At 41.5% G+C, this 12633-nt stretch overlaps 1 protein-coding gene across 1 annotated transcript in view; it reads left to right on the forward strand.

The window, feature by feature from the left end:
* The first annotated feature begins 2615 nt into the window (after nt 1–2615).
* LOC142103656 (inositol-trisphosphate 3-kinase B-like) overlaps nt 2616–12633 on the forward strand; it is a 58829-nt gene continuing 48811 nt past the window's right edge. The window contains exon 1 of the mRNA XM_075187763.1: nt 2616–2692. The gene's annotated coding sequence lies outside the window, so the exon portion shown is untranslated. The remainder of the gene's footprint in view (nt 2693–12633) is intronic.

The following is a 12633-nucleotide window of genomic DNA, read 5'->3' on the forward strand; positions in this document are numbered from 1 at the left end:
TAGTCTTTTTAAGTCAGGGAAAAAAACACAAAAAAAACCCCCTTTTACCGTGTTGAAGAGAAAAAGAGCTGTAACTGATGAAAAGTTAACTGCCGAGAAAAAAATAATTGCCAACATGCCATTCTACACACGCAGTGGCAAAGAAAGAATGAGGCCTTCGCCTTTCTCTATTAGTGCGAGATCTAAAAATGTTACTGAGCCTTCTTCTTGTAAGGTCACTTGTCGTGACCAAGCAAGACCAAGTAATTCGTAGTCCAAAAGTGGTGCACAACTACTGTTACGTGTGAAAGCCGTGCTGCAAGAAAACAGTAAATGTTGTGCTGACTCATCTGCATTACCACTGGGTGTCTTGGGAAAGCTACGTTTTTTCCGACAAGCAGTTGCCAGAGAAACTGAAGGAGTAGACGTCATTACAAGATGTTGATAGCTCTTGGATCCTGGCGAAGCGAATTAAGTACTTCATCTTAAATTACAATAAAGTTAGCAGATTTACTTTGTTTTATTTCATCCGTAAAATTTCTGTAGCTCCTTCTCAAAAAGTATAATTAAGGCAATTACTTTACTCAAGCTAACCAAGTCTGCACTCTCGTCACAGGTGACTACTTCACTGGACTAAAGTACATTCCCCTCAAATGCTAGTCTTCTTACAGCTGCTGCATTCTCCTACTTGCTGTTGCAGAATCCCGAAAATGACCCTAAATTTTTTGGGACACAAACAGCATCTCCTGCATGATATTGTCATTTTTTAAAAGTTCTGTTGATTGTGTGAGCAAAACAGGAAATGTGATGGATGTGATGGAATTCCCCCCGCTATAATGTTCTAACAATATTGGTGTCGTTATCAGAAATCACATATCCTCAGGAGAGTCCAAGCAGGATTAGCCATGTTGCAATGACATCCCTTACTTTTTGTAACAGATTGACAGCTGTATGCCTCTTACTGAAGCCGCTGATACACAGAGTAGCCTACTTCTGAAAAATGTGACGTACTTGGGTACATGCTGCTGTTCCTGCTGGTGAAGGCGAATCACCAACCCAGTGGGCTGTCACAGTAATATAATCTTTAGTTTGCCCAGTTCCGCTTTTCCCCATATCTGTGGTTAAGTGTACATTGGGTAGAATGGCATTTTGTAGAGCAATAATTACATTTTTATGAACCTTCTGGTAGAGGTGAGGACTAGCTTTTCTAGTAAAATGGTGTTGTGATGGAATTTGGTAATAGGGACAGAAGACCTCAAGTAACTGTCTAAAACCAGCTGTCTTAATAGTGGACATTGGACGCAGATCTAATACTAGCATAGTCCCCATGGTGATCCGCTTTGCGACTGGGTGACAGCTTACTTACTTTCTTCCTCTAGCAAAGGATTGTTTATCAGTCAGTTGTTTTAAACTACTAGCAGTCTTCATCTGGGTTGAAGATCCACCGCCAGCAGCAGCAGCAGGGCTAACGATCAAGAATTCTTCAGAGGAATCATAGTTAGTGGAGGAGACATCTAGAATTAGGAACTTGGATGCAGGACTAATTCCCATCATTTGTGAGGATATTGATGATGAAGGTGTTGGGGTCTAGATGAGAGAAGGGAGGTAGCTGATGCTGGACTGCTTGTTGTTATTTTTTTAACATAAGTTTCTGATTTTCCCAACAGCTTTCCATGAACTCACTTCAAATGCCGTAGCATGGATGAGGATCCTAGATGGTTAAGGTCCCTACCTCTCCTGAGTGTGGCTTTAAAAATGCTACAAATGGATAGACAACTGCTGTCAGGATTTGTGTACAAATAATTCCACACTTAAGAGGTGGATTTTTGGTCTTATGCCAGGCATGACTATGGCCTTTCTCTTATCACTGGCAAGAACTGCTGCAATCTTTGTTTGAAAGTGTATGTAAATAATATTGTGACCTGTGAGGTGGTCAAAATTGAATGGAAATGACTGGAAATTAGTGTTAGTGAAGTTAATAATAATGTAGGTACAAAATAATACCTACATTATGTTATTTTAGCCCAAAAAAATGGAATTTTGTAAAAAATACCAAAACAAAACCAAACAAAACCAAAACACGCAAGGGCAGTTTTGGCAAAACCAAAACACGAAGGTTATCCAGATCCAAAACCAAAACCATAACACGGGGGTCAGTGAGAATCTCTAATTCAAACTGGTCCTCCTCCAATAACATTTTTCTTTGCAAACCCATGCGCTCAGGTGGAAACCTAGACGCACTGACAAATTAAGTTGCGACTACCCCCAAAGAGGCGTTTGCAATACCACCCAATTTGTGGTGTAAATTTGGCTCTTCTCCAGTATGTCAAAGGGGTAATGATCTAATTATGTCACTTTCAAAACGTTTCCTGATCTTGTATACTTTAGTTGTAGTGGGTCACAAGCCTATTTCTGTCTTGGAATTAGCTTCTGGCTAACAATGTTATGTATAAATCACCATCTAAACATTTTGGGTATGCATATGTCCATAAATTGCATTTCCTTATAGCGTCTTGCAAAAATAAGATGGTGTTTTGCGGTTCAGCGGCCAGTAGAGGGCGCTATAAGTTCACTTTCCTGATCTGTTTCGACCACTGTACTGTAGCGCCTCCCCAGGCTGCTTCCCTCTTACCTCTCCCCGCCCCACACTGATCACATACAAATGTCATCGGAGCTCCCTGGGACAGAAGGATCTAAAGACGGTGCAGAGCGGGTAAGAAGTGCACTGTGCTAAAATATAGAGTGTACAGCTGGTTGTGGGAGGAATCTCATACAATGAGCAGTATTTGGATACACAGTTGTGCTGTGGATGGAAGAAAGAAAAATCTTGTTTGCACAAATGGTGGCAGGAATGACTGAGGATAGGACTGTGCATGTTGCGCTGGGATGGGGTAATATAAAGACACTTTGCAGCTGGTGCAGTTGGTACAGTGTGTTCGCCCAGAGCAGGGAATGAGAGCATTAAATATCGAAGTTTGGCAGACAAGTGCAATGGCACCTCTAGGTTTAGTAAAGAGTATACTGTCTGCATGTGTAAAACATTTAGATACAGGTGATCTATTTGGATGAGGTTAACTAGGTTTGACAGCCATCAATAAATGATCTTTAGCTGACAATATGATTGTTTATTTGAGAACTTATTATTCAAGTGACAGCAGCCGCGGGCATAATGGGTTGACCTCTTTATTTGTACATTGATTCAGGCTGGCATTGGTATTCAGCAAAGTAAAGTAATCACTAGAATTGACTCTGAATTGCACAACATCTGACTCTTACCTGAATGACAAAGAGCTGGCAAGAAGAGCAGAGAGTTTTAGATGTTCTGGTCATCATCAGCAGTTCACACTTATTATTTTGTCCATGAAGGCAACCAATGCTTACCTGACCATTCTGCATTTACTGTGCACATCAAGCAGTTCCAAATGGGTATCCTTGCTTCTATCCCACTCTGGTTGTTCTGTGATTGTTGCTATTCTTAGTCCTTCTTTTATTTCAGGAAGGGTGTGCTAATTTATGTAAACTTCCACTATATTGCTAGAATGTGTATTTCATTATTGATATATTTACCAATAAAAGTGACCCAGTTTTGCTGGTGGTTTTAGATGTGTACAGGAGAGTGGGGTGAGGCTAAAATAGCTACAATGCTGTGGATGTTACAAAGCAAAGTGCAGCTGTTGGAAAAGGGGCTTTAAAGCAGTTACAGTCCAGGACCTTTTAATGGTTATCAATGGTTGTGAAAGGAGTGCTGTGTTGTGTTTGAAGTTGTACAGATATACCTTTAATTGGTTGGCTTGTTGATGGAAAGCAGTGCAGGGCGGGTGTAATAAGCAAGAGGGAGATTTAGTATAATGTGTGCCTGATGTAATTGTATGTGTATAGCTGTTTATGCAGAGAATGGTGACGGTGTGTGGTTTAATGGTGTGTGAAGTAGATTTTTATTGAAGGGAGTGCAGCCCTCTGTGTTATATGTATGGTTTAGTGGTATGTATATATGTGTTATTGTTGACATAATGTAATATTTGTGGCTTAGTGATTTTGGTAACATACTTATGTCAGTGTTTTATATACAGTAATGTTTGAGGCTTATTGGAGTGCAATGGGTGTAGAAAGCCAGAGGAGGTCTTAATGAAATGTGTTCTTCTTAGTGGACTGTGAATGGGGTGTTAGTTTAGAGCATGGGTACACTGTGTAATCTATGGGTTTTAATGCCGTATGCATGGTTATTGCATTAAACAGTGTGGGGTATATTGTAACATGTAGTGGTTTAGTAGCATGTGTGGATATATAGTTGTTTGTAAGGTGGTTATTGTTCACAGTGCTGTATGTATGGTAGTTACTGTAAAGACTGGGACATGTACTATAATGTATTGGGAGTCTAGTAATGAGCACAGGTTTATTGTTGTTACTTAGTTACATAACGAGTACAAGTTCAACTTTTATACCTGCTAGATGAGTTGATCCACAGTAAGGCAAAACAATAGCACAGACGCTTCCGTCAATTTAAGCTCTCAGGAGGAAAACAATCTTTATTGTCCCTATAGATGTCAATCAGATTAATTCCCTGAATCAATTACCTTAACTTCTTAATATGCTCATTATAACTGTTGATACCTTTATTTGTAAGAAAAGCATCCGAATATTTTTTAAATCCGTACAATGATTCTTCCATTATTATCTCACTTGACACTGAATTCCAGAGTCTAACTACCCACACAATTAGAAGGGGCATATTCAATTAGCTTTTTGGTCCGCGATTACGTGCGGCTGCATGAGTCCCGATACCGTAACATTGCGGATTTACGTGCGCACCCCACAGGGTTGCATAGGGAAATCTGCATATTGTCACTTTACACACATAGCCGAGTGTAATCGCGGACCGAGAAGCTAATTAAATATGCCCCTAAATACCTTTCCAAGTTGGTACTGAATACATAGTACCTCTAGTCGCAGGTGATGCCCTGTTGTTACCTGTTAACCCTTCACTGTAAAAGACACATCAGACAATTCTTTGACTGAAGAGCTTTTTATCTGATGAGTTACTCTTTGTGTGATGTCATTGGATATTGTAGACATTAGTTAGGTCACCTCTAAAATACCTTATTACATTAAATAACCCCAAGGTGTCAAATCTTTCATTATAATTTAGCCTCTCCAATCTTATTAATTTTATTTATTAATGGTTAGGGCAGAAACCAGGCACAGAATGAATTCCTAGAACTGCGTTGATGAGGTCTTCACCTTTAACAACCGCCATTCCCATAGAGGGTAACATGCTCACCAGTACTTGGATGCCCCCAGGACTTGACTTGAAGTAGTGGGAGCTTATATAAGTGTCAGGTCTGAGCAGGTATTTAGGAGACTAATATGGAAAATAACTGGAGTGCCAGGGAATTCTAGGTACAGAGGTGAAGATAACTGGCCAGGAAAAGCGAATACAGACACAAATGCTGTTAGCTGGCAGACAAAAGCAGAACTACTACCTGACGGCAAGGGCAGTGCCAAAGACAAGGCACAGGTCAATACATGCAGCGGTCAGAGAGAAATCCAGGTAAACTACCCAGAGGTCAATTCACGCAGAAGCCAGAATTCAGTGCAGGCAGCGGTCAGAGTAGTCCAGGTCACCAGGCCAGGGGTCACAAACAACCCAGGACAGAAAACAAGTGTAACAGCGGGTTCAGTAGCGTGAATGCTATCATCAGAGAGATCTCTCCGCCCTAGAAGGACCAGGAAGACAATGACAGGACTTCTCATGGTGAACTACCAGGAAGTTATCATATATGTGGTCATGTGACCACTGGATGCTGGGTGAGGCAGTAGTAGGGTTATATAGCAAGAAGACAACGGTGGCTTCGGAGAGCACCTAATATTAATAAGATTTTTGAACCGTTTCCAGTTCTCCTAAGTCATTGTTATACATGGGTGCCCAAAATTGCATCCCTGTTTTATGAATCTCCGTGCTTTATTAGCTGATTAACACTGCTACATAACTTTTTGTCTATTAATATACCAAAGTCCTTAGCTGTCTGCAGTTGTCATTTAATGTACAGGTAGCACAACTATTAACACAGCCTAAAATTACCTTACTTTTTTTTTTTTTTTTTTAAAGTATGTTTTATTAATAATAACATCTTATCTTTAACAAAGTTACAAAATTTTCCAAAAGGTACATTGACAAATACTTGTACATATAAAGATAGACACGATGTACAACTTTTTCTCACCATGCTTTTGCAGAGCAACTTTGATTGCGTGTTAGTCTTGTACCATGTAGATGCTGTTTTTTTTATTTTAAACATAGCAGAGAGAAATAATAGAAAGAGAAGAAAAAAAGGGGGGATAAGTAAAGTTGGTGGGCAAGAAGGGGGGGGAAGAGAATTGGAGGGGTTGGGGGGGAAGGAATTCACGCCTTTAACAAGGAGTAGTCAAATCCGATAATTTCAGTAATTTCAATAGAGGATCGGTCTCTACTAGAATTGAAGCAGAGGTTGATTATGGTGTGAAGCCCATGGAGACCAGACTTTATGGAAAGACACGGAGGAGCCCCTCAGCACACTAGTGATGTGCTCCATTTGGTAAGTGTGCTAAACCCGACCACAGACCATTTGGAGAGTAGGGGGTGTGGGATTTTTCCAGGAAGCAGCTATCTGACAAGTGGCCGCGCTAATTATGTGATGGAGGAGCTTATGCGTGTGTGTAGGGAGGTCTGGGAGAGGCAAGGGTAATAATACATGCTTAGGGTCAGAGGGTATGGGAGTGTCGAGGACCGCTGTAGGTAGTGTGAGAACCGCTGTCCAGTACGAGCGAATTCTGGAACAGTCCCACCAGATATGCATAAAGGTGCCAACTTGGCCACAATTTCTCCAACATGCGGGGCTTGTTTGTGTGTATATAACATGAAGCCTAGCAGGTACATAGTACCATCTATGGAGCAATTTATGGGCATTTTCTTTGATACGGACATTTATGGAGCAACGCGCTGTCCACTCATAAACGTCCGACCATTCTTCTGGATCTAGGGACATTCCCAGGTCCGTTTCCCACTGCGCTTGGAATCGGTCCTTGACCTCTGCGGAGGTGGGGAGTAATGCATTGTATTGCGTGGAAATGAGACCTTTTGAAGATGCTCCAGAAAGGCACAGATTCTCAAACCCAGTGGGATGCCTAGATGATAACTGAGCCTTGACCTTTTGGTGCTAGTGTCTAATCTGTAAGTACTGGTGGAACTGTCCCATCACAAGCCTGCACCGGCCTGCTAAGTCTGAGAACTGAGGGAATGTTTGTGTCCTAGTGATATGATTTAGTAGCAATATTCCACCTTCCCCTGCCCATTTTGTGTACATAGACCAGGTGCAAGACCAGGTGTAAAGGCTGGGTTTGTCCAGAGGGGTATCATTATCGAGGGTGTGGGAGACAGAGACCTTACATTTTTATACATTGAACTTCATCTGCTTTTCTGACATCATTTGGTTTAACTCCTCTATGCTGATGACATTCAACTCTACATCTCCTCTCCTGACCTCCCCCCCCCTCCTCTCTCATGTTTCCGACTGCCTCTCCGCTATCTCCTCCTGCATGTTTTCATGTTTTCTCAAAATCAACATTGCGAAAAACTGAACTCATTGTTTTCCCTCCTTCTAAATCTTCTACCCACCATGAACTTTTCATCACCATTAATAACACTACCATCTCTGCTGTTCCCCAACTCCGCTGCCTGGGTGTCACCATGGACTCTTCCCCCTCTTTTGCCCCTCACATTCAATCTCTTGCCCAATCCTGTCGCTTCCAAGTACAGAATATTGCCCGCATTCGGCCCTTCCTCTCAGGAGGCTGCTAAAACCATCATCCATGCTCTTATTATTTCCCGTCTCGATTACTGCAACCTTCTCCTCACTGGCCTCCCCCACTCCCATCTCGCCGCTCTTTGCTCTGTTGTTAACGCAGCTGCGAGACTTATCTTTCTCTCACGCCGCTCTTCCTCTGCCTCCCCTTTCTGCCTTGCCCTTCACTGGCTCCCTTACCCCTTCAGAATCCTCCTCACTGTCACCTACAAGGCCCTCTCCCTTTCCACTGCCCCTTATATCTCTAACCTCCTCTTCATCCACACTCCCGCCCGTTCCCTGCGTTTGGCCAATGACCGTCGCCTTTCCTCTGCACCAATCACCTCGTCCCATGCCAGAATTTAAGACTTCTTCCGTGCTGCCCCAATTCACTGGAACAACCTCCCTCCCTCCATCCGCTTGTCCCCTAATCTTGACTCCTTCAAACGGGCTCTCAAAACCCATCTGTTCCTTAAGGCCTACCAACCATCCACATAACCTCATCGTTCTCATCACCTCCCACTTTCCTGTCTCCTCTTGTATTTGAATCCCTCTACTGACTCCCCTTGTGCCTGCTCTCCGTTTCCCCTCCCCTTAGTATATAAGCTCTTATGAGCAGGGCCCTCTTCCCTTCTGTCTCAATACCATTTCTTCTACTCCTACACCACTCTACTTGCTAAGCTTGGACATATTGAAGTCTTGGCTACTCTGTACTGTCGTACCATTGTATACTGTCTACTGTATTTTGTACGGCGCTGCGGACACCTTGTGGCGCCATATAAATAAAGAATAATAATAATAACTCCACTTCCTCATAGAATCTGTTCAGATAAGTTTGGGATGACTGATTCCTTTAAAAAATCTAGTTGTACTTAATGGAATACTTTCTGAGGACACTCAAGTTCATTCCATTGATCACCGTATTCTAATAGGAGCAAGAGTTCTAATAGCCAAAGCCTGGAAAAGCATATCTCCTCCTTCGAACCCTCAGTTTTATGCAATGATTGACACTAATGCCAGTTACGAAGGATTGGCTATAAAAATTATGGAAATCCAAGTATACTTTTATAAACAAAATCTCCACTTTTTAAAATGCATGTCTCTTATGTAACCTTATTCTGGGGTAAAACATGACAAGATACCTAAACACCTATACAGATGAGGTTGGGACTTGCCTTACCCTTTACCGTCTCCCTTCTTTCTTCACTTACTCCTAATTTTTTCTAAAGTTAATAAAAAAGTTTACTCTTGTTTTGGTCTTTTCTTACAGTACTTTTCAGGGTGATAAAACATTTTAAGTGAATAAAAAACAAAAATAAAATCATGTTGACTATCTGTTATTATTTATTGTCAGTAATATATTTCTGGATGTTAGTTCTTAGAAGTCCTTCAAATATTGATCTCAGTCTAAGGGGTATATTTACTAAACTGTGGGTTTGAAAAAGTGTAGATGTTGCCTATAGCAGCCAATCACATTCTAGCTGTCATTTTGTAGAATGTACTAAAAAAAAATAATAACTAGAATCTGATTGGTTGCTATAGACAACATCTCCACTTTTTAAACCTGCAGCTTGATAAAGTTACCCCTTAGTCTGTTATTCCCTGTGTTTGGTTATGCTCCATTTTTAAATATTGGTACCTCATCTGCCTTAGGCCAGTTTTGTGGTAATTATTTTGTTATGTAGGAGACTTTAAATATAATAAATAATGGTTTATCTATAACTGAACCTAGCTCCTTCAGCACTCATGGGTGAATACCATCGGAGACAGATGCTTTATCAATCTTAATGTGGTTTAGTCACAAATATACTTCCAACTCAGTTAAACCAATAAAATTTAATGGTGTGCATTGGATATTGCAGCACATTTTCCTAGCATTGTTTCCTCCTCTGGTAAAACGCGCATTTTTAATGCTGCCTTTTCTTTACCTCTTTCAATCAATTTCCCTAGTTCAACCTCTAGTGGCCCATCGCCGTCAGCTTTATTTGGGGGGAACTTATATAATTGAAAAAGTTTTTGGTTCTAAACTTGATTTCTATAACAATTCATTTTTCAGTTATTTCTTTGCTAGCATGATTTCTCTTTTAGACATTACTTATAGTTAAGTAATTATCTTTCTGTACCCACTACTTTTAGCAAATTAAAGGGGATTTCACCTTAAAAATCAATATTAATAAATTACTAAATAACATCTCTTACCAATAATATTACTTTTTTGGGGGTACCTTCCCTGGAAACCCCACCACTCACCTTATTTAGCAGGGTCCCATCACTTACAATATTTGCACATTCACAGCCCAGTCATGAGTGTCACCGAAACATGTTTCAGTTATACCAACTATATTATAAACCTCATCAGATGTAATTAGTTCTAGTTACTACATTTTGTTTTGGAAGACTGGTAACATACATTAGATATGTGTATTTTTATATGTCTTATTTTTAAGCACCTCCTCCTATCTCTTCTATTTCCCCCTCTCCTTCTTTATTTTCCTTGACTATGATTGTTTCCTGTACTGGTTCTCTATCTTCATCCTCCCCCCAAGTTCCTAAGTTGAAGTCTCCAGCTTTCTAACCCCTCTACTCCTACCCCATTCATACTGCACCAAAAACCCGGGGTTTTTTCAGGGCAAGCCCAGACGACCCGAGTTGAGGTGCAGTATGAATGGTCCCAGATCTAATTCCCGGGTCATCAGAGTCGGGAATTAGACCCGGGTTATTTGGTGGGGTATTTCCCGGGTCTGCCCTGGGAAGCCTGCACTATGAATGGTGAGACCCGGGTCTCACCAGACACAATGTTAAAGTAAAAAAAGAAAACCATCACAAGAGGAGCCAATCAGAGCTCCTCTTGTGATGTTGCCATGGAGACCCCGGGCAGACCCGTGTTCAGTATGAACTCGGTCTACCCAGGAATTTGACTCCGGGGGCGCCTTTGCCCCCCTCAGGTTTGTATTGCCTGGGTGGCAGTATGAAAGCGGTATCACCCGTACCACTGTACCCTCCCCATTGAGGTGTAGTCTGTCCTTTCTGCAGAACTTGTATCTGGGAGAGAGGTGCACAGAAAAATGAGCGAAGGTTCTTTACCATAATAGGCAGCAATGTGCGCATTAGAACATCGAGGCTTTGTTCTGCGGCACCATGCACTGAATTGAGTCTGCCTCAATATGCGGGTTTTCAGTGTGGTGTGTATATATATCATACTTACCAACTGTTCAATGTGGGTTAGGAGGTGGGGTGTGAGGATGGTGATGCGCCACCAATCGCGGAATTTGGGCTCCAACCCCGCAACACAATGATGAGGGAGCGTCATTTTTCTGCGGGGGCAGGGCAAAAATACCACGATTGACCGCAAATCGCGTCATTAAGACCCCCTTCCTGGCTACTTTAAACAGGCAGGATATGGGAGAATGGACTGCTCTCCCGGGAGTCTGGGAGACCTACCCAGTTTTCGGGGGTGTCACGGAAATTCTGGGAGAGTGAGCAAGTATGATGTATATTACTGTAGAGAGTGGGAAATATATTGTAATGTGTTGGGATTTATTGTTGTACTTAGGATATTTGGTAAGGGAAGTGAATAACATTGAATAATGTGTGATGTTTAGGGATAAGTGTTCAGGTGGTAGTGTGGACTTAGTGTAAGTTATTAAGGGTATATTAATGGCAGCAAGTTATAATATGCTGGGTTATGTCAATAGTAAAATGGGGGAATTTTGTTTGTTAGTTTTGTGGGCCACTGCCTAAGGCACAACTTGTTTCTTCACAGTATAATCAATAAGTCACGGGATAGGAAAAGAGAGGGGGCATTTCCTGCTTGAAGTATTTCCTATAAATGCTGCATAATTCAATATATTTGTTCCATTTAATGTAATTTGTCCATTGATAAAATGGCCATAGTAATAAAATAATGAGTTCTGCCTGGTCTGAGCAGGCCAAATGTGTCCAGGAAACATGTGGTCAAAAGTGGTGGTTTTGATGACATGTCAATGCTTTTTAAAAGCTTGAATATAGGTGATGTGTGAACACTTCACTTACATACAGTTTTCCAGTGTACACTCGGTGAATATTTGCAAAATGCATTATTATAAATAGGAAAATAAAGCTGACGTGCATTTTCAAGTATGTGGAAATGTCATTTTTTAACCTTTTTGATTATGCCCCTTAGTGTGAGAAACTTGCTATTTGTTCTAATGAAAATGTTAGCTTAAAGCAGGGGTGGGCAAACCTGTCCTCAAGGGCCATATCCAGTTCATGTTTTTAGGATTTCTGTCTGTAGAAACAGGTGGGATAATTACTGACCCAGCCAAATAGATTAACTCAGCTGTACATGATTAAAGAAATCCTAAAAACATGAACTGGATATGGCCCTTGAGGACAGGTTTGCCCACCCCTGGCTTAAAGTGTTTAGTAGTAGATACTAAAAAATGATGTGAGTGGTTTACTAGCAATGATAAAATTGTGTATGCGGCCCATTTCTCAAGAGCCGCTGAGAACCATTGTTTGTATTAACATCTTCTAGATTGAGCCCTTTGCACTAATCCCATTCTCAGGCACAAGAGAGGGAATGGGGCTTACAGCTGTTAGAATAGCACCCACAGGCAGATATTAAGTCCCACATCCTTCTGACACCTTTCAGGGGCTGGGCTTTGAGAAGGAAAGTAGGAGGAGTACAGAAAGCAGCTGCTCTGCAAAGGAGCAACAACCTGTCTGGTTAATATTCCATTTGCTCTGAAGTTTACACCCCCGGGGAGATATCAGTGGTGCACAGGGAAGGGGGTGTAAACTGCAGAGCATATGGGATATTAACCAGACAGGTAGCTACTCCTTTGCAGAGCAGCTG

The sequence above is a fragment of the Mixophyes fleayi genome, chromosome 10, assembly GCF_038048845.1.
Source record: "Mixophyes fleayi isolate aMixFle1 chromosome 10, aMixFle1.hap1, whole genome shotgun sequence".
Classification (NCBI taxonomy): domain Eukaryota; kingdom Metazoa; phylum Chordata; class Amphibia; order Anura; family Limnodynastidae; genus Mixophyes; species Mixophyes fleayi.